This window comes from Hemicordylus capensis, chromosome 6 (assembly GCF_027244095.1).
Source record: "Hemicordylus capensis ecotype Gifberg chromosome 6, rHemCap1.1.pri, whole genome shotgun sequence".
NCBI lineage: Eukaryota > Metazoa > Chordata > Lepidosauria > Squamata > Cordylidae > Hemicordylus > Hemicordylus capensis.
This window is the reverse complement of record NC_069662.1, coordinates 86,898,698-86,919,760: the sequence shown is the minus strand read 5'-3', so window position 1 is coordinate 86,919,760 and position 21,063 is coordinate 86,898,698. Positions and strand designations below refer to the sequence as shown.

The following is a 21,063-nucleotide window of genomic DNA, read 5'->3' as shown; positions in this document are numbered from 1 at the left end:
TGTGACAGCCAGATTGGTCTCTGGGGTATCCTGGAGAGACCATATTATGTCTGTACTTAAATAGTTGCGCTGGCTGCCGATCTGTTTCCGGGCAAAATACTAAGTACTGATTATTAGCTTTAAAGCCCTCAGTGGCCTAGGCATCGGATACCTTAGAGAGTGCCTTCTTCTGTATGATCCCCACCACATGTTAAGGTCATCTGAGGAGGTCCATCTCCAGTTATCACCGGTACATCTGGTGGCGGCTTGGAACTGTGCCTTCTCTGTAGCTGCTCCTGGGCTGTGGAATGCATTCCTGGCAGAAATCCATAGCTTGGGTTCATTGCTGGCTTTCAAAAAAGCCCCTAAAACCTATTTGTTTGGTCTGGCCTTTCAGGGTTTTACAATTGTTTTAAAATGTTTTTAATTGTTTCATGGTTTTAAACTGTATTTGGTTTTTTTATTGATTGTGGTTAAATGATTGAATCACGGGTTTTGTCCTGTCCCTGTGCACTGCCCAGAGCCTTTTGAATGGGGTGGTATAAAAATGTATTAAATAGGCAAATAAATAAACAAACAAACAGTACCCCAGGTCACTGAGTCCAGGGAAGGGAACTGCTTTAGGATTTACCTGGATAATAATCTCTTTTTCCCTCCAAAGCTTGATCCCATGAACTGAAGTCTCCAAAATGGAGACTGTGATCCCACACTTCCATTAGCATAGGGGGAGTGCTCTAAGTGTCCCCCAATTAGAGCTATTCTGGCAGCAACTATTAGGGTTCAAGCCAGCCTTGATGTTGTCTCAGGAAATTGGGTTTGGGGTCAAACCAGACTGGCCTCGGCCAAGTCCAAGTTCAAACTGAACTGGGCCCAGTTTGAACCAAGCTGGCTTGGAACTCTATTGGTAAAGGGGAATTCAGTGAGGATTCCCCTTTACCAGTAAAAGGAGGTGCAGGGGGCTTTCCTAAAGGTAGAGTGGATGGAAGGGGTGTAAGAAAGTACCTTACAAGTGCCACTTGTGGCATGGCTACCCCCACTGGCCTCCTCCTGTGTAGCCTGGGCCAGCTGCACAGGCACGGAGACCATTTTAATCACCTTCACATCTGCATAGAGGCCCAAATTGGGCCTGAACCTGCTCAAGCTACTTGGGGGGAGGCTGGTGGGGTGGGACCACCGCCACCCCCACCCCCCCACGACTGCCGCTGCAGCCACTGGTTGCATTTGTAAGGTACTTTCTTCTTCCCCTACTGCATTAAGGGAAGCCCCCCTGCTCCCCTTGCCCTTTACTGATAAAGAGGAATCCACACCAGATTCTCCTTTACTAGTGGACATCTGAACCCATTTGAACCAGCTTGGTTCAAACTCGAACTGGATCCAGTTTGATGGTACACAGAACTGGACTGGGCCTTGCCAGCTCAAATCCAGTTTGTATTTGTCCACATCCCTTCACACTGTGTACACACCAGGACACTAAATCTTAGGACTGAGGTCAAAACACCATTGCATAACTACCTACCCTCATTAATATTCAGTACCAACTGCAATGCAGCAAAAAGAACTTGAATATGGTTAAGGAGACACTTCAGCTACCTTCCTTGAGGATTTATGGGATGCCCTCTTTTTTGAGACCACTCATTTGGTCAATGCTACCACTGATTTTCATAGCACACAGTGGGATATTATTGTTGTTGTTGTTTTATTTGTTTAGCATTATACATGTGTATGGCATTGTACCTAGAGTGAGAACACAAATCCCTGTCCCCAAAGCCTCAGAATCTAAAAGAGACACAAGGCAGGCAGACAAAAGAGAAAGGGAAGGGAACACAATTCGGAAGTAGGTAAGGGCTGGGAAAGAAGATGTGATAATTTCGTGAACATTTACTTTGGTGAGTTAAAGTATATTATGAGAACCTGGGGGTGGGGGGTGGACCAAAGGGTTAATGAAAAGCTTTTCCATGTAAAAGAAAAATCCCTGGAAGTAAAAAATCTAGCATACCAGCAAGGAAAATGGCAGTGTAGCTCACTACCTGCTGTGCTAGTTTTCTACTTGCAGGAAAATGGGTTGGTTTTTTTAAAGTACTGAAGTATTAAAACTGCTAAAGTATTTAAAGTATTAAAAATGGCATTCTCCTCCTTCTGCAGCCCAAAGTGATACAGTCTTCTACCACGTCATTTTGCTGTATGTGTCGACCAGGACTAAGAATCGAATTTATAAGGGAATGTTGAGCATATGTGAAAGTCTACATATGTCATGCAGGCCTATCAGCAGCATTTTCTCCCACCACCACCCTAACATTAGAAAGGCTGGAAAACCAGAGATAATTGTTCTAAGCTTTTTGCTACTTCAGGGAGTGGAATGGGGTGAGGTAGTGGTGTAGCCTTTAAATCTATTTGCATAAGGGCCTGGCAGTCCAGGAGTGTGTGTGTGTGTGCGCTTGCAAAATGTGCAACTGGGAACATATTAGCACACAGCTGAATCACCATATGAGAGAGACCTGAGATGTTCCAAGGCTCACTGCTGAACCTCAACATAAGAGCTGGAAGACCACAGAGGAGATGGGATCTGGGGGAAATTTAAATTGTTCTTAGAGGAAGATTACCCTGGGAATGCACCAGTCCTGAAGGTTTAAATCAGCTGCCAGTCTGATTAAGGCAATCACAAGAAACCAGAGAAACCAACATCACCACAGATGGATTCTAGACTCATCACATGAGAGTGCTGAATTGAAGAGGGATGTGGTGGTGGTTGCCCAGAAAACAGCAAAACTAGGACAGAAGTCAGAACAATTGTGGTAACTAACTTTTCAAAATCCTCATTGAGACCAGATTTGTGTTTGCTCTGGTGGCCCTAAAAGCAGATGGCAATGGACAGTGGCCCAAGACATCCTTCAGAGTTGTTCCTGAAGGAACCGACCCAGCAGTGTCAATAACCTTTCTTTTAATTTTGTCATTATGATCATCCAGCAACTCAATTATTTCCCCTGTAGTCACCACAAACTTTCAGTGTCAGCAGGACAGGATCAGCTATAGGCAGCCAGACTAACAAAAGGACTGGTAAGGGCAAGGCCTACACCAGAGGCTTGTCAACTGAGGCACTGGCCAAGGACCAAAGGACCATGAAAGGGCCCATGACTAATCCCTGAGGCCCTGGTGAAAAAATATGGCAACTTGAAGCTACTTCCAATACCACCAAACAGAGGCGATCTTACCCCTGGACCTTGGGGCCCCAGCCCATAGCTGCCAAGGTTCGAGGGGCCTCCAAATATTTGGGGGGGCTCCTGCCACCACCCCACACATGCCCCACCACTGGCCCACTGCACCAAACCACCAATATCTTTCATAATTTTAGCTGCTATATGCACAGCCAGGGGTGGTGGTGATCCAAGCAGGCCTCCCCCCTGGATGGCGGCAGGGGTGGTGAGCGGAGTGTCACGGGCTTGTGATCATCTATTCCAACTGCACAGGTGCACTGGGGCACCTCGCAGTTCTCAAGGGCCTCTGGGCCAGACAGATAGGCACAGCTGCTTCTCTGCCTGCCACCGCCACCATGGCAGCGGGGGCACCTGCTCGGATCACCCCCCATCCCCTGGCCGCACACATGGCAGCCATGAAAAGGTGGTGAAAAGACAAGGAGTGGCATGGCGGCCGGGACAGTGGGAGGCATGGGCAGCAGCAGCAGGAGCCCCCCCCCAGTTTTGCCCTAAAAATTTTAAGCGGGGCCTTACAGTGGCAGGGGGAGCCTCGTGGGGGTGGGCTGAATCCCTTCCGGGTGCCAAAATTACCTAGTTGTGCCCCTGCCACCAAACAGTTGTGGGGTCACAATTGATGGTGGCAGCAGCTTGGAGTACTCTTTGGTGGAGGCATTGCATTATGTTTTTTAAAAGATGCACTCTCACACAGTCACAGGGGCACTCCATTTGAAACCTCTTCCTCTGTGAGAGGGAAGATTGGATATCTCTGTACTAGGTAAGGCTTGGTTCTCAATGTTTCCAGTCTCATGTCTGCTGCTATGATTAATGTTGCTGCTAATTAATAAAAACAATTATATAGTGTTTTTAAAAGCAATTTGGGCATATTTTTATATGGCCTATTATGTATTATATTGCATTTAGAGTGTGTGTGTGTTAGTCCCCTTGGACACATTTGTTCACATGGGGGATTATATACTTGAAAAGATAAAACATTACCCACGATTAATACCATTTACATTTGTTTGCTCGCTTATTTCTGTTGTTCAATTTTTATGCCACCTTTCATAAAACCCATCCCAAGGTGGTTTTACAAAAGTTAATAGAATAAATTCCATAAAAAATTTCATTAAAATATTGATTAAACACAATACAAACCATAAAAACACCACAAAGCCTCAGACAAGAGAGAGCAGTAGGGGAGTAGAGAGATGGGCAAACCTAAGGGGTAAAGGTCTGGAAAAAAACCCAACAAAAATTGAGTTTTTAAAAAGTAGCCACAGACCTCAGAGCATGGACACTCTCAGGGAGAGCATTCCAGAGCCTGGGACAACAGCAGAGCAGTCCCTGTCCAGGTGCACAATGGTTGAGGCTCCCTCAATCATAGTAAGCAAATCAAAGCCCCCTCTGATGGCCTTGTTGGATAGGCAGAAACCCATGGGAGCAGGTGGTCCTTCAGATAGCCAAAAACCCAAACCCTGGCTCAGCGGGGCTTTGAATCTGAGCCTCCCCAGTCTTAGTTTGACAGTGTGACCTATGTACCATACCAACTCTCAAATTAGCCCTCCAGGTCTTGGTTTAACTGTGGAGATATGGCTCTTGGCTAGAGAAAGCCTCTTGTCTGAGAGAAATACAGGGGATTTCTTGCATTTCTACCTGATCAAAACATCCCTTTGTCCAAATTCTACCTGTAGTGGAAAGTCCCACCTTCCATTCCATGATATTTTAGCCTCCCACACTGTGAGGTCATGATGTCAATGTTATTAGTCATTAAGCAGATGACTGCTTTCCAGACAATGGAGGAGCATTGATTTTATACACCTTTAAATTACTAGCTGAATTCCAGAACTAGTGATCTAATGTTCTTTCCATGTACAGTGGGTAGTGTACAACTACTGTGCTGCAGTATTAGTTTCTGTGGGGTTTTTTGGTTTGGTTTTGTTTTTTTGCACTTTTTTAAAAGGAAAAAAAAAAGGGAAAAGAGAGATTTGCACTCCGGGGCAGGGGGATGAATGGGGGAATGGAAAAAAGTGTTCATGAGGGTGATTGCTCCTGCGGAGAGGGGTAACCTTGTTGCATTTGACCAACCTTGAGTTATTTTCCACAGTTTTTAAAAGGGGTCGAGTGTATAGGGCAGGCATCCCCAAACTGTGGCCCTCCAGATGTTGCTGAACTACAACTCCCAGCATCCCTAGACACAATTCTTTGTGGCTGGGTATGCTGGGAGTTGTAGTTCAGCAACATCTGGAGGGCCGCAGTTTGGGGATGCCTGGTATAGGGGATGAAAATGTTGCTCCCTATTGCTTATGTCACAAACTCTAAGCAATAGTTATGCACTCATATTCTGCATGGGATTGCAAATAGAAATGGAAGTAGGGATGTGCATGAACCAAGGTTTGTGCACTGGTTTGGTGCCACAGGGAGGTGAGCTGGGAGCAGGATCTTTACAAAAAAGGGAGAGCAGGCCCTTACCTACTCTCCACTGCCAGATATAGCTTCCTGTTGCAGCGGTGCTTCTCCCAACCATCTGCGAGTGGTGCTGGCACACATATGGCATCCATGCATGCATGGACGCCATTTTTGTGGCCAGCAACACCATGCTGACCATGCAAATGGCACTGGTGTATGTGTGGAGACCATGTGCATGCCAGCTCTGTGTGTGGGTTCTTGGGACAAGTGCTGCTACAGCAGGAAGCTGCATGTGATGGCGGAGAGCAGGTAAGGGCCTGCTCTCCTTTAAAAAAAAAAAAAGAACCTGCTCCCCATGGCACTGAACCAGTGCATGAACTGGTTCGTGTACGTCCCTAAATGGAAGAGTTAGCACTGAGGTGGTGGGCAAAGCTGGCTCCAGGCTTCAGGGTGTTAGGATCTTCCAGGATTGCCCTGAAGTCTCCAAGAATCAGCATCACTCTCCAGGTTGAAGCTCTAATCAATCCTGGAGATGTCCATGGCTTGGTGTTGGGAGAAAGGTCCAGGGTCGCCCCTCGAACATATTTTTGCATGTTAAAGAGCATTTCCAGGTGAAGGAGAAATCAGCGAAAGTCATCCCTGGCAATCCCTGGCGCAGTGGCGATTCTGGATTACTAAACACTGTGGAGGTGCTTTGTACACAGTGCCTCCACATGGTTATTGGGAATCCCAGCCACAGTACCTTGATTTGAAAACTGAGAGGAATGTGATTTGCCTGCAAAAATCCATGTATCGGAGCACTATAGAATCCATGCACTATAGAATATGGTGCTCCGATACATGGATTTTTGCAGGTAAATCATATTCCTCTCAGTTTTCAAATCAAGGTACTGTGGCTGGCATTCCCAATAACCATGTGGAAGCACTGTGTACAAAGCACCTCCACAGTGTTTAGTAATCCAGAATCGCCACTGAATATGGAAGTGATGCCACTGCTTTATTTGACAGGGAATTTAAATTTAAATAGCCTAAAAATGCAAAGGAACTGAAGGCACTTGTACACTATACACCAGCTGAAGAATGCTTAGACGACTTATCACCTGCCATTAGTGGCTTGGTCTAATAATTAAATTTAAATTAAATTGATTAAATAAATGTAAATTAATTAAAACTAAATTAAAGTAAAGTAAATATCACCAAAGTCTCAACATCTGGCATATTTTGAGATGCTGAAGAGTGTATGAGATAATTTCCAATTTAATACAGAGAAATATGGCTAATAGTTAAAACTTATACCATCCATAATAATTTCTTATTTTACAATAACACAACAGAACCAAACTATTCTATAACGGTACCCTTTATTAAAATTTGTCCTCTGTAGTTAAACATGGCTGTCTACCAATTATGGCTGTCTACCAATTAAAGCTTGTAGTTCCAGTTAATATTGTGTGTATGTGTCTATATCTATATATCCAATATTCTGAAGAATTTGTTGGTTGGATGGTTGATGTATGCAAAATAAAGTCATATTTCCCAATGACCTATAGATACCAGATTTTGCATAAACAGTCCCTCTACTAAAATTACCTGAATGCACTACTTTTTACACTGGAATATGCTTGGTGAAAATTTAAATATTTTTTTGAGAATATTTCAAAAGAATCTTCTTTAAAGAAGAAATTCTCAATACAATACTTTCCAGTTACCTACAAATACCAAATTTTGCATGAACTCTCCTGCTATTTAAATTAGCTGAATGTACTACTTTTTACACCAAAATATAAATGTAAAGGTAAAGTGTGCCATCAAGTCAATTTTGACTCCTGGCACCCACAGAGCCTTGTGGTTTTCTTTGGTAGAATATAGGAAGGGTTATACTGGGTTTACATTTTTATTTTTAGAAGAAATTCTGAATATAATCATATTTTAATTATGATTGTTCAGAACACATTTCTAGCATTTAATAATCAGATCAATAATTCCAAAATTACATCATCCCTAAGAGAAGCAGGTCTTTTTCAGATTCAAATTTACTGTGATTCAGATTTAACATATATGGTAATTACTGAATGAAATGAATAAGGTTTGCAGGTGAAATCCTACAAATTTCAAACTGCTGTTTTATTTCCCTTTTGCAAGTACATTAATAAAAATTATATGACATGCATACTGTAGGTGGCCCTTGAATTTTGCCTGTTCATTGGCTACCTCCCTGTTATTAAGGGAGGGTAGTTTTGGTTTTTCACAATTTTATACTCTCAACTTAATTGGTATATAGTTTAAATAATCACTCTCCACAAAATACAAAAAAATTATCAGTGGTGCATGGAGAGATTTAAAGAAGCGGAGCAAGAGGCACAGGCTGCTCCATCCACTCTCACCCCTTATGACGCTTCTTTATGACCTGTGCATCAGCTGAGAAGTGGGGAGAGTGAATGTTTAAACTTTACATCTACCCACACTTCTCAGCTGTTGTGCAGGGAGGTTTAAAGTTTAAATTGCCACCCTCCCCGCACAGGCTGTTCCATCCATTCTCATCACGAGAGTGGATTGTTAAGCTAGTTTAGTTAAGGAATCAAACTCCATTTTGTGGTTACATCCAGGGGTGTAACTATAATAGGGCAAGGGGAGACAGTTGTCTGGGGGCCCACTGCCTTGGGGGGGGCAGCAGAGGCAAGTCACATGACTGACTCCCCCAGCCGTGCACCCGCCCAGGCTTCCTTCAGTTGTATTCATTCTCCGAAATTGATGTGAGTGTGAAGACCTGGAGCCACCAGAACAGCATGTCTTTCTTTAGTACCATTACATGACTTGCATTGTCCACACTTTACAAAACCTTAAAAAAATTAATTTAGGATGATGTTCTGTTGTGTCACATAGGAGATATATCTCTATCTCTATCTCTATCTCTATCTCTATCTCTATCTCTATCTCTATCTTTATCTCTGCTTTTTGTTACCACTATACAGCCTCATTTAAGATTTCTTTACTTCATGAGCTGAGCTTCGGGGCGGGGGTGCATTTTAAAATCTTGTCTCTGGGCCCACTCCAACCTTGCTACGCCCCTGGTTACATCAAGCACTCCAATATTATGGCTTCCGCAAATATTAACCCTGAAATATTAGAGGACCTCCTGGATTTCATTTCATCAACGTTCCTAGCAGTGTAATCTACACTGTACACTGTACAGTCTAATGGCTTTGCTCAGTCAATGACGGGCTTCACCTACGTGTGTGTGTGTGTGTGTGTGTGTGTGTGTGTGTGTGTGTGTGTGCATACACATGCGCACACACAAACCTAAATTCTCTGTACCCAAAATATTTTTATTAAACTTTTTTCTTACAGTTAAATTCAGTTCTTCTGTACTATTTGGATAAAGGAGGTATGGATCTGCCTTTACGCAGATGCCTGTTGACTGTCAAGTATTCAATCAGTTCTCTGATTGACCAGGAGAGCTGGTCTTGTGGTAGCAAGCATGAATTGCCCCCTTTGCTAAGCAGGGTCCACCCTGGTTGCGTTTGAATGGGAAATGACGTGCGAGTGCTGTAAGATATTTCCCTTAAGGGATCGGGCTGCTCTGGGAAGAGTATCTATGTTCCAAGTTTCCTTCCTGGCTTCTCTAAGATAGGGCTGAGATAGAGACTTGCCTGCAATCTTGGAGAAGGCACTGCCAGTCTGTGTAGACTGAGCTAGATGGACCGATGGTCTGAATCAGTAGAAGGCAGCTTCAGGGGTGTAACTATAATTGAGCAGATGGATTCAAAGAACCCAGGTCCCCAGTTCCTGAGGGCCCCTCAGCTTCACTCCCTATGTTCTTCATTATCTCCCTCCCTCTGAGGAGCTGCCGGGGAGAGGGGTGAACACGGGCCCCCTCTCCCCTAGCTATGCCCCTGGGCAGCTTCCTATGTTCTTATGTATTTCTACATAACCTGATACAAAGTTGTTTAAGGGCAACCAGAGTCCTATTCAGACATTATGCTCTATGTACATTCAGGTGTCTGTACACATGTACAATTTTTGTATGAATGGCTATACATAATCATTTTAAAAGTGAACCTGATACAGGTCCCTCAAATGCATGGTACAAATAGGAAGTATACTGTTGTACATGCATTCGGCATAATGTGTGAAGAATTGTCCATGCATACAAATCTGTACATGCATTCACTGTACACAGATCGTAGTGCATTGAACATAACACATTAATGTTTATTCATTCAGATGACTTATGGCTTTGCATTGTGCATATTCACTTAACCATAGAACAAATACATGTCAAGTGGTATTTTTAAATATGCATTCAAATTTCTGAATGATTTCCAAAAAAACACAAATGTTAAGGCTCCACACATTTATGAGCTGTCAAGATTAACAGTTATGCAGTTTTTTTTTTAAAAAGCAGTTTGGTGCAGTCACAAATATATTATGAAGATTTACCCAAATTATTCCGGAGGGAATAAACAGATCATTATTAAGGGCTTTAGGAAAACAGAAGCTGCCTCCATTTTCTAGTTGTGGCTTGTTTTGTTAAAGAAAAAAAAAACAGCAGTTGATCTTTCTCTAGCAGTGTGGCTGGCTGGGTATTATTGTTATTATTAGTAGAGCACTTTCTGCGTTTCACAGGGTGAGGAGGTCAAGCACAGACCTTTAAAACTTGATTTGGAAAATGGAGCAAAACTGTTGTTTTTTCTTAGGATTGGATTAATGCAGTTTATGGTCCAGTTTCATACAACTGGTCAGAGAATATATATCTATATCTATATCTATCTATCTATCTATCTATCTATCTATCTATCTATCTATCTATCTATCTATCTATATCTATCTGATCTTTTGCAGTTGAACTCAAATAGGTTTCCATACTGATATGAATGAAATAATTATGATGTTTTCTTGTATTTTTGTTTGGACTTGACTAGCAAGCCAGAGGTTGTTGGTTGGAATTCTCGCTGGTATGTTTCTCAAACTATGGGAAACACCTATATCAGGCAGCAGCGATATAGGAAGATGCTGAAAGGCATCATCTCAAACTGCGCAGGAGATGGCAATGGTAACCCCCTCCTGTATTCTACCAAACTCAACCAAAGGGCTCTGTGGTTTCCAGGAGTTTTACTTTACCTTTAAAAATGGAAAGCTCTTTGTTTCTATCCAGACTTCTATATCTGGGATATGTGGATCAAAGGACCTTCTTCTCTGGCATGAAAATGCGGCCATACACATGTTGATGCTTTCCCTCGAGCGCAGAATATGAGGTCTTATCTTCAAACTGCCCTGCTGGATTCCCCCGTGAATTTTAAGTAGCCTCCATGAGGCCACCATAATATATAATCCAGCTCAGAAAACCTAGCAGGTAGGTTGCTTCAAACTAGAATGGACTTCATAATATTAGATCTATTTCATATTTATCTTAGTGGAGTGTTGATTGTAAGATGACTGATTCTCCAAGAAATATTGTGAGCCCATCCAGCATCCCTATGGATTTTCAGTGAGAAGGGGGAGAAAGATTTGGGTTTGGTAAAGCAAAGAGTTGCTCTCAGCTCCAGGTTTCCTACTATACTCTTGGGCCGCATTCACATGTAACGTGAAACTGGGTGTCACCAGACCCACGGTTAATTTTTCGAACTGTGAATTGCATTGCAGACATTCATCCAACCACGGTCCGGAAACCTCTGTTTTCAGGACAGGGGAGCTCTCCTTCTTCCTGGTCCGCTGAGGCTGCATCCCAGCAAGATCCAGAGCACTCAGAGTGTGGGCAAGGTGTCAGCACACCACAAGAGTGGCAGCCATTGGCCACGATTTTGAATGGGGTGTGCTGAGTGCATCTCGTGCCTTTTCAGAATGGCTCGCCTGCCCTCAACAGGGAAAGGACATTTAAATTCCTTTAATGCCATGCCATGCAAGCCCTTCATCTGACAGCGGCTGTACCGCTGCCCTCATCATAGCCCTGAAACAAAACTATCTCATATAAGCACAATTTTGTGTGTTTGTGTTGGTGGGAGAGGGGAGCGGGATCTTGGTGGACACGATTTTCCTGTTATGGAGGAAAGCAAAGGGAACATGATGGTTTCCTGGAGGGGATATGTATATGAGGGAGGGCAAAGAATCCTGGGGTCTAGCCTGCTGTGACCAAGGATGCTCTTGCAAGGGCTCACCCCAGCAAAGCAGTCCATGGAGAACAAATCACACTCCTGCCCCGCAGTGGCTTGCTACCAGCAGACTAGAACTATCATCAGAGGGCTAGTCTACTGGGGAGGACCTTAGGCTTGTCAAAACCCTCAGTCTTCCTTTGGACTGCATGTTCATGAGTTGAGCTAACACCACAATGGGGCCCCCATTTGTGTGGCAGCCCAGTCTCTCTGGTCAATGATAGAACTTTTGCACAGCTACTCTCTCCTCTCCTCTTCACGCTACCAAAAGAGATATTGATGCATCATGTGTCCAGGCATAGCCAGATGTGCAGACTAGGGAAACACTGGGAGTGAGGACAGATCTTTACTCTCATTCAAAATTCCTGGGTTTGGACCAGCATTGTGCCGTATGCAGATCTGCTGCCACAGGCAATCATGGGAGTGGGGAGTCCCAATTTCCAGAGAGCCCTGTAGAGTGGGGTTGCTGTTCTGGGCAAAACCAAAGGTGGATATGTTCAAATGGGCAAACAGGATGGCTGGGGGCATGCTTTGACAGCTTCTTGGTGGCAGTCAACAAGAAAGGGAGAGCTGTTGCTGGGGTGGCTTCCTTATATACAGCAACCTGGCTGGGTGGCATCTGCCCTCCGGCCCCCATGGCCTGACACTCTCATGAGAGAGCAGTCTGTGGGAGAATGGGATTATGATCACACTATTAGAGATTCTGCTTGACACCCCTGCCCCCACAGACAGTTTTTCTCATTGGTTGTGAAGGGGTATCTCCATGGCCTTAAACTCTTATGAGTGAGCGGTCTGCTCAGGAATAGCATCTGTCGCCATCACATGTCACATTGTTCCTTTCACTGGGGCAATGCTGATCCTGCTGCCTGGTCCTTCTCATGAGTAAGCCTAGGGACGACACAAATAATAGACTTTAGCTATTCAAAAGATCCTAGTTGGGGCTGCCTTTGAATCCTGACCCCGGGCATCGCTGCCCTGCCATATGTTGCTGTCCCAGTGCTCTCATGGGGTTGCCTTGCCTGTGTTGCCATCTCGAAGGAATGTGCTTGTAAACATACATCATTGCTGCTTCATTTTCAGAGAGCAAAACACTTAGTGTCTATCTTACCATCATATCCCCTTTCTCTCCTGATTGCCAGGAGAGGGAGCAAGGGACAGAGTGGGAAGAAGGAATGTCCCGTGTTACTTTGCCATTTGATAGGCTGACAAGCTTGGGATGGAACGTGACATTGTCCCTGTTGCTGGGCAACTGCTTTGTTTGATAAGAGACAAGGGGGTGGGGTCAGTTCTTGGAGAGGCAGCCAGCACAAAGCACCCCAGGCATGGAGCAGGCACAATCCTGGGTGGGTCTGTGCCACTGACTCTATGACTGCAGCTCTAGAAAGCAAACGAAACCATGGTTATGGTGTTGTCTGTGTTCGGACATAACACTGCTGCCAAAAAACCTCATGTTACGGCGGCAAAACTAACTACAAACCAAAGGTTGAAATTGGAGTTTGGTGATGCAAACCGCCAGTTGCTTTTGCTGCAAAACTCCAGTTGCACGCATTCGGACGTAACTGCATTCCAACCTCTGCCCCATTTTATCTCCAGTTTTGCATTATGTGCGATAGGGGTGTGCACATTTTGCCTGGTTCAGTTCGAGTCCAGACCAGACTCAAACTAGACCAGGCATGTTCGGTTTTGCACACCCCTGAACTCCCTCAGCTTGGCTCAATCTCAAGCCAATTCAGGGGTTCTAAAAGTTTTTTCTAAAAAAATTCCTAAAGTTGATCCAAACCCAGGCCCTGTTTGGCTCAAGGGCGAGCCATCGAATAGGCCCGGTTCGATGGTAAACCAGCTTGACCTTGAGCCAGTTCGCACATCCCTAATGTGCAAATGTGGCCTTGGTGTTTCCTCTGTCATGTCCTGCCATAGAGATTGCAGGATACAATAATAGTCTGAGAATAGTCCTTTTCTGTGGAAAATCTAAATAATCTTGTTGTCACACAATTCAAAGATTGCCAAATCCAGTTTTCTAGTGTTGGTCTAAAGAAACAAACAAATGTAATGTTGTGGTTAGGGCTGAGAATGCCAATGTTTTGGTATAATGTGAGTTTAGAGCACAAAGACTAGTTTGTAAGAGAAACAATAAGACACATTTCTGTACAGCAGCATAACTGTATGCCTCTAGAATGTAGCTCATAAAATTTGATTAAAGAAAACTAGGAGCTATTTTTCTACACTGTTTAACTACAATAGCTTGGTTGTGTAAGTCTGAAGTCTTCCCAGTTTCTAACATAAGGGTGTAGTTTATATGTTTGCCTTGTATGGAGCCCAACACCTTGTTTACGCTATGACTATGTGCAATGGACTACAATAATATTTAGGTTTCTTCTTTAGCCCTCTTTAGATGTTAAAAAAGAGTGGAGATGCTATACTCACATACAGTATTCTGAGACCATATGTGATCCCTGCCCTGGTGCTGATGCTATCCACACCTCTGTGCTATCCACACATACAGCATTTGTCTGAAGAGACAAACACTGTAACCATGAACCAATTCTTTCTGTGTTCAGGTTGGACAGGATGTCCAACCTGTCCATCAGGGAAAGAATCTGTTAGATTCTGTTCATGGCTATAGCAGTTCCTCACTTCAGACAAATGCTGTAAGTGTGGATGCAGGGGGAGGGTTTTTTGAGCACATTTGTGTTGGGGCAGGACTGCAGGGCATAAGTAATGTACAATTCTACATGCCTCCCCCCCAGTGATTGGGAGGTGAACTGATGCAACATGCTTGGTGCAGCTGCAAGTTTTTGGCTCTAAAGCTCCAAACACCACTGCGCTATTCCCTCCCTCAGTGTTTTCCACATCATTTTCCACAGTGTTTGGCACATCACCAAATTAAATGACAAGTTTTATGACACCTTCAGCAACACAGGAAAGCATGTAAACAGCCATTCAATCATCAGATGGAGTTCAATACAGTCTAATACAGAAAATATAGTATCAGGTGCATAAAAAATGATACAATGACGATGTTGCTGATAAGGACTGTATTGAATCTGAACATATAATTGTTCAGATTCTGAATTGCTGTAGCTGTAGTCCTACCATAGAGGACACCTTCAAGGATTCACACTGGCCCATCAGTGGCCAGTTGTTATAGGCACGATTGTTCATCTGGATCTGGAGCATGATGGAACTGGAATTACAGATTACTGTTTCCTAGTACGGCAGACCAAGGTAGCAATCCTCTACATATGTATGTCTATGGAGCTCTTGAGGGTGTGGTTTGATCTCTTCATTTAAACTGAGTAAACAGAACAATGCACAAAAAGGTATTTGAAGACAGATCTGCTGCCTGCATTGAAATGAATGAGGCAACCATTTCCGCTTCCCGCATACTAGAGTCCATGTGTGCTTCAGAACTGTTGAACTTTTGAAAAGGTGATTCTCTAAGCAAAATGTAGTCTTAAATTTTTTAGCTCTCAACTGTGAAGAAGTAAATATGGTGTTACGCTCTATGTTCCAGTGTACAGCAATTAGCATAATTCTAAAAGATTTTATTTACTCATAGCTCGAAGTAAGTGTAGGGAAAATGTCATTTTCTTAGAGGAAATGTAATGTCTGATTTAGTATTCAAGAGACTGACTGGTGGTGTTAGATAAATGTGATAATATTTGAAGTCTAGACAGGTTGTTTGTAGAAGAAAAACTAAGGAATTTTTTTGGCCACACCCACACACCATTTAAAAGTGTTCCTTTTCCTTTTGCGACCTACCTAAATGGACCCCCCACTACACAACACTCTTGCTTTATATTTCACTCTATTGAAATTTAAACTAACGTTTAATTTTTATAAGTATATATTCTAGCAATGTGTCATTGAGATGGGGGGGAAGGGGCTGCCCCCATAGTTTAGACAAATGTAAAGGCATTCCTTCAGCTATGTTTGACTAAATAAGGCAAATGTCTTTCCAATTAAAACATACTTGTCTTGCATTAAACACAGCTACTGAAGATATGAGTAGTGTTGATTGCTGAGGCATTTAACTGACTGTCTCAATACAGCATTCCTTCCCAAGTACCTGACTTGTGTCTCCTCTAATTGAAATCTAGTCTCTGATGATTCCATAAATCAGACCTGATTATCAAAATATAATTGTTATAATTATAACCTACTCACAATGTTATAATTATAATAACTGTATCTCATATTATTCAATTATAGCTTTATGCTTTATGACTTGGTAAAACTTTTGCTTAGTGTACTAAATAACTGTATTAAAATACATATATGGGCATAATAAATGTAAAATGAAACAGCCATGTGGAATTTTGTTGCGTAGCTCATTCTCACCTCATTCCCTTGCAATTTGTTTGGCAGAGGTTTTCTAATTTCTTGGAGAATACGAAGTGCTTGAGGTGCAGTTCCTGAGATTTAGAAAGGGTTGGGGATAAGACTGAGTAGCAGCTCCTTGGCTGTAGAGCCCGTTGGATGCAGAAATTCCCAGTTTCAATCCCTGTAATCTCCAGTTAGGGCTGGGAAAGACAACTGTCTGAAACTCTGGAAAATTTCTACTAGTCAGTGGCTGACATGATGAGCAATGAAACTCCAGTAATCCTGACCTGCTGGGACTGTTGCACATGTAAAAGGCCCCCTGGTGGTGTTGTGTAAGAGTGCACTGGCACAACCACTTAAACGAGTGCCGGCACACTTGCGCAGTGCTACTTCCATGGTTTCCAATGGAAATTGCTATTTACAAGTATATGCGTGCTGTTTTGGGTAGTTTTGCAAGTGCACTCTTGCGCAGAACTGCCGGGGCTGCCATTTACACGTAGCAGCCTCAGAGGGTTGGCAAGGCTAGTGTTTCCCTATGCTGCATGACTGCCCTATAGACAGTACTGTGCCACTAGATCAGGGCTGCTCAACTTCAGCCCTCCTGCAGATGTTGGCCGACAACTCCCATAATCCCTGGCTATTGGCCACTGTGGCTGGGGATTAAAGGGGGTTATAGTCCAAAAGCAGCTGGAGGGCCTAAGTTGAGCAGGCCGGCGCTAGATGGACCACTGGTCTGACCCGGAATAAGGCAGCTTCATAGATCCTGTTTGCTTGGAAGTATCTGCTTAGAAGGCTGTTGTGAAATAGTGCTAGATCATTATGATTTGTAATTTTGTTCTGGTCTGTATATTTGTGGTGTTACCCTGTAATGTATGAGACAGGGACATACCTTTATTGCACCACATGTATACACAATGAGGACCCAGTGCCAATTGGGGCTGAGTATTGAACATAAGTATCCATACAAACATGAGTATCCATCTCATGGAATATAGAATGTATATATGTAGGTAAACATGACAAAATCTCATGGACAGAGTGAATTGAGAGAATCTTCCTTCCTTCCTTCCTTCCTTCCTTCCTTCCTTCCTTCCTTCCTTCCTTCCTCCAACCACTAGAATTTGAATTTCTTATGCACTTATGGATGGTTTTAAGCAGGTGTTAGACACATTCATGGAGTTCAAGTCTGTGTGGCTACTATATGCTACCTCCATGTTCAGAGGCAGGAAGCCTCCAAATGCCATTTGTGGAGGAGCAGAGGCAGGAGAGGAAACATACCTCTATCTCCTGGTAGAATGCATTTCAAGGCTTCTAGTGGGCCAGTGGGGTGCAAGACTAGATAGGCCTTAGGTCTGATCCAGCAAGGCTGTTCTTATGAGATTATCCAATGAAGTTAATTGGCACTAGATTCAAGATATATGAGTGCTACATCACTTTAAAAAGGTGATTGGAGAAATTCATGAAATACAGCTGCAATAATGACTACACTGGCTAATAGAATCTCCATTTCATACTTCTGATTACCTCTATCTGATTCCTGGGGACATAGAATAGAGAATGGTTATCCTCCATCAATTTGTAAGATTCTCAAACATCTTTCTAGTCTTCCCGGTTTGGAACCAGAATGCTGCACAAGATGAAGCTTAAATCTTATGCAGTGGTTCAACTAAAACAACAACAACAACAACAACAACAACAACAACAACACAACTTTATTTATTAGCTGCCCCATAACAAATTGTTCTCTGAGTGGCTCACAACACATCATTAAAACATCCAATAAAAATACAACATACCCCCCCCACCCCAAAATAAAACAATTTTAAACCCCCTTTTTAAAGAAATCAATTTTAAAAGTCAATTTTAAAAAGCCTGAGTGAACAGAAAGATCTTCACCTGGCATCTAAAAGAACAAAGTGAATATGCCATGCAAACCTCACAAGGGAGGCTGTTCCATAAATGCCACTGAAAAGGCCCTCTCCCTAGTAGCCACCTGCCTCACTTCGTTTGGCAGGGACACTCAGAGCAGGGTCTCCAATGGAGATCTTAAGATCTGAGTCCAGACACATGGGGCAAGGTGTTTTCTCAGGTAAACCAGTCCCAAGCCATTTAAGGCTTTAAAGGTTAAAGCTAGCACTTTGCATGGGGCCCAGAAACGGACTGGGTGCCAACTATTTACAGCGCACTCCTGTATATTTTCTTGAAAATAAGTTTCACTGTGTTCATTCTATGGTAAGTGTATATAAGACAGCAAACTGTGTTCTTAAAATGTGAACCAGACAGTAGGATTTTACTATTTGCTTATACCTCTTTGGTAACACCAGTTACATTACCTGAATCCAGAACTCTGGGAACCCAGGACCTTAAACAAGGGCTTATATCAAAATTTGACTCAGATATCAAATATCTAAGAGTTGACGACTTGACGGCGCTTCAATCAATCAATCAATCAATCAATCAATCAATCAAATTACCTATGGTTGAAAGAGCTTATAGATGTAATTTACGTCTGCTTAGAGGCGTTGTCTCTTTGATATTTGTTGTACTTCTGTGTTGTTAATTTCTCCGCAGGCAGGTTTGCCAGGATCTCGGCAGTTCTCATGCGTAGCCAAGCCTGGGCTTGGCTGGCTTAGCCCGGTCTTGGCTGTGTGTGAGAACAGCCTCATAGTATTGCTTTCTGCTAGTCTTGAAATGGATAGGAAATAATTAACTGTGCTTGGTCAATGTCTATGGAAGGAGAAGGAAATTCAGCTTCTGTGTTTCCAAATGAGCTTGTGCTCAGAGTCTACATTCCCTTACTAATCAGACCAGCGATGAGAGGGTAGCTGACAAGGTGATGCCTTGCAATAAGCAGGGTAAGGCAAAGTAGGCTTGGACAGAATCTGGGCACTTCATGGGAGAGCAGGAGGACTTGGTGGGACCCAAACAAACCAAGATACCATTCAACAAACCAAATATTGGTGATTATCTGTGGCACTAGTTATGGTATGTTAAATATAAAGGTAAAGTGTGCCGTCAGGTCGATGTCGACTCCTGGCGACCACAGAGCCCTATGGTTGTCTTTGGTAGAATACAGGGGGGTTTACCATTGCCTCCTCCTGAACAGTATGAGATGATGCCTTTCAGTATCTTCCTATATCGCTGCTGCCCGATATAGGTGTAAAAATAGCAGCAGGGATTCGAACCGGTAACCTCTGGCTTGCTAATCAAGTCATTTCCTTGCTTAGGTTAAATAAATATATTTCCTACAAAAAAATATTGGCTGCATGTGATGTTTGAAGCAGCCTAGTGTGAATCATATTGTAATGACCCACTTCTTGGGCATGTTGCTATTATGAATTAAATAGGGCATATACATAGGTAGTTGCTTTATACTGAGTCAGACCCATGGTCCATCTAGCTCAGTATGGACCACACGGATTAGCAGCAGCTCTCCTCTCCAGGATTTCAGGCAAAGGTCTTCCCCAGTCCTACCTGGAGACTCTAGGGATTGAACCTGGGACCATCTGTATCCATAGCAGATGCTCTGTCACTGAGCTATGACCCCACCCCAATAATGCTGATTGGAGCTCTGTGGAGTGTGTTTTGCCACACAAAAAGGGATCGCCTTCCTTTACCAAATGACAAAACACTCTCCACCGAGCTCCCCAATGGCTTCTGCAGGCCTCTGTGGGGGAGTGTGCAGTTCTGCCTGTAAGACCATAATTTAAAACAAACGTTTTTCTTTACCAAGTGAGTTTTATATATGAAAAGGTTTCTGTGTGTAATGGAAGCACTTTCTTCTCTGTGCCTAAAAAGGGGTAGCTATCCCAAGAGGCACTGATCCAAAGTCAGCCCTGGATTTGGCCTGGTTCATTGGTTTTCTTTGGCCAGGGTCATATGTAATGGGAAACCGGAGGTTCCTTCACCTCCAGTTCCCAAACTTGAATGTACAAATCGGGGAAATACAGTTAACAACAACAACAACGGACCCAGGGCTTCTTTCCCCAAACCGCACTTTGTCACCTTTAGTTCTCTCTAGGCTTCATCTGCTCGGCCACCAGCTTCCCTGTGCCAGTGTTACATATGAACGCTGGCAGTTTCATTGCTCTAAAACCAGAGTTAAGGGAGGAAGCTCCTCCCTTGCTCTGGCTCCTATTGGCTGTGCAGGCTGTCCTTCAGGAAAGAAGGAAGCCTGCACAGCCAGCTCCCCCACCTCTCTGCAGTCTCGCTGAATGCAGAGAGACTCCTTTCCCAAAGGTATGAACACGTATGGGAGAGTGTGGGGACGGGGCGTGCGCATTACGTATGACCAGGCCTTTGTGTGCAAATAAATGTAAAGGCAGTTTTCAGTACAACAGTGAGACTAGCTACTGTATTGCTTGTGTTTGAAGCAAACTGAAGACTGCTTCTGATAACAATCCTTATGACTGAACTTGAGTGATTCTTACTTCCTGTGTGTGTGACATAAGAATTAATCATAGCATGAAGCCGGCATTGTGTGTTTTCACATCTTCTGTGTTTTTGTTATGGAGAAATGCTTTATTTAATCATTTAGCTTCCTCATATTTCTCCCTTATCATGACCCTTCATCTTCCTGGCCCTCTGGGCAGGTTTTTCTTTTCTATCAAAGATGACTAAGCAACAAGACCAAACAAAGAGATGGGCTGATCTAGGATGACACATGTCCATTACAAAACAAAAAAGAACTGAGGGAGAAATGAACACATGTTTTTATTCTAGAGTGAAGAAAGTAATTTTCCTAGATTACAAAGCAGAAATATCGGAACAACTAATCTTTGCCATGAATGGGAGAGAGGGCTGTGATGCTCCTGGAGTGGGGTAGCTGCCAAGTTCCCTATCAGGTATTGTGTGTGTGTGCACGCGCGCACGTGTGTGTGCAGGAGGGGATTTCTGTGAGCCAAGATTAGCTTGTAATTAGTACAGAACTCACTCAAAATCATGTCTAGGGTTAGAGCTGAGTCATCCATCGCACAGTCCCATAGCAAGGTATTCCATAGACCTAGGCTACAATT

The 21,063-nt window shown here is 43.4% G+C and overlaps 1 long non-coding RNA gene across 1 annotated transcript; it reads right to left on the bottom strand.

The window, feature by feature from the left end:
* Nucleotides 1–14,699: 14,699 nt before the first annotated feature.
* Nucleotides 14,700–20,132, bottom strand: LOC128331482 (uncharacterized). Its single transcript, XR_008310321.1, has 3 exons — nt 20,054–20,132; nt 16,067–16,140; nt 14,700–15,199 (listed from the first exon to the last, which is right to left on the bottom strand). It is a non-coding gene; the product is annotated as an uncharacterized LOC128331482 (long non-coding RNA).
* Between the last annotated feature and the right edge of the window lie 931 nt (nt 20,133–21,063).